Genomic DNA, 2,079 nt, shown 5'->3' with positions numbered 1-2,079 from the left:
ATTCTTGTGTGTGGCCAAAACTAGCTCTTCTCTTCTTCTACTTGTTCTCACTTACTTAAGCTTGTGTTTGAGAGAGGGAGTGTAGGGAGTGAGTGTGTGGGGGTGAGGGATCGTGGTGGAGAAGCTCACCATCTTCTCTTCTCTTCTTCTTCTTCTCTTCTCTGCTCTTCTCTTGTCTTGCATGTGGCAATGGAGCATAGAGCTTGGAGCTTGAGGCTTAAGCTTGCACCTTGGATTGTGGAGCTACCAGAGTGCTTGAGGGAGGAGGCAACTCAATCAAGCATGGTGCTAAGCTCACTACACTCATAGCCTATATGAGAGAGTGCACGACTATGTGCGAGGTAGCCATTGCACTTGGCTTGAAATGCTTGAAACAATAAGCAGTCCGTGGGTCTTGGCGGTTGAGTGAGAGCTCTCACAATGCTCTATTTTGTTTTTGGAGTACTCTTTTGGCTTGTATATGACCTATTAGTAGAAACATGTCAAGTTCAACATCACTTGTCAAAGTTACAATTTGTCCCTAATAATAAAAATGGTATGTGTACAGTTAATATTAAGCTTATATTGGAGAAATTTTATTTTTCTTGATATTAACCAATGATGATGTGCTCTCTAAGCCCTTTATTTCGTGTGTTCCAGTAAAAATGCCTTGAAAAGTACATTTAAATTTCTATAATGACAAGAGTAGTTTCTAATTGCAACTTTCTAACCAAATTTCCTAAAATGAAATCATGTGAATTTCCATTGTTAAGTAAGAAACTAACTTCTAAATCTTTGAAAATTTCTTTCCTATGAAGCAAAGCATGAAATAGGAGTACATAATGATGGCTTATCTTTGGTAGCTACCTTTGTTGCAAAAAACCCATTATCCCATCATGTGTATAAACAAGTAGCTCCTCAATGTGATGAAGATTTGGTGGTGGTAGCTATTAGGCCTTGAATTTGGCATTAACATTGTGAGTATTATCATTTCTTTTTCTATCTCTGTCATAGATCTTGAATATATGTAAAATGACTATTCTAAAAGAAAGAAATAATAAACATTAATGATTCCACCTTGATTTTTTATGCCTATTATATGTCTATTTCCTAATCTTTGCCATTGTTTTTGTACTCTACTTTCTCTACATGGTTTCATAGTGGTATTTCTCTCTCTTTGCTATAGTTCTTCATATAGTTTACAATATTACCTATAGTAAGAATGCAACCCTTTCAATCTTGCCCTTGATAGCTTGTAACTTTGATTCAAATTTCATGCAAATGAGATTGTCTGATGGTTGAACATTGAAAGTGTTTGCAAATATTTTAGAGTGACACATCTTCTCAACAAGACGATGCTATTAAGGGGCTAGTTTTGCTTTTGTAGTGTGTATACTAGACGACCCCTCCGTAGACCAAAAACATGCATCAAAATAACAGCTTCCTCTTTGTTGCTTGGAACCCAAATCTGATGGCTCTGTTGGCTCCGAAAGGAGGCTAAAACCTCAGGACACTTGAATAGGGATCTCCCAGATTACGCCTTCTTCCTCTTCCAGTTCAAAGTGCAATTTTTAGCTTATCAATAGCGACCACGGCGCCCGCGATTTCATCTCTTTTTATTTTTTATGAAAAATTTAATAATTGACTGAAAAAACAACTTGCTTTTTGCATGCCATCCTAATCTAGAAGCTTTTCTAACTTTTTTAAAATTTTGCAATAAAAAATATAAAAAATAGGCTAAAATTATCCAAAAATCTAGTATTTTTGGATCATTCATGCCATCACACTAGTACTAATGACTTAAATCACATTGACTCTCTTGATCAATAAAAATGTCGGATGATGATGCACTCCAAAGTTTTTCACATCGTGTCCACATAGTGGCACGACATCCACCCCGTCTGAATCAGCACATCCTCCGATATGTGCCAAAATCCTAGTTTTCATTAGATTCTGAGTTCTCCTCATCCTTTGTAACCATATCCTTTGCTTCTTCATCTTCCATATCTTCCTAGCTACCCCCTATATCATGGCCACTATTTTCTTCCAATTCTGGCAACTCATAGGCATTAGATTCCCACCTCATGAATAATTTGATTC

The sequence above is a fragment of the Lygodium microphyllum genome, chromosome 1, assembly GCF_053477565.2.
Source record: "Lygodium microphyllum isolate KBCC chromosome 1, Lygodium_microphyllum_v1.1.10, whole genome shotgun sequence".
NCBI classification, from domain to species: domain Eukaryota; kingdom Viridiplantae; phylum Streptophyta; class Polypodiopsida; order Schizaeales; family Lygodiaceae; genus Lygodium; species Lygodium microphyllum.
Note: the sequence above shows the minus strand (reverse complement) of the source record.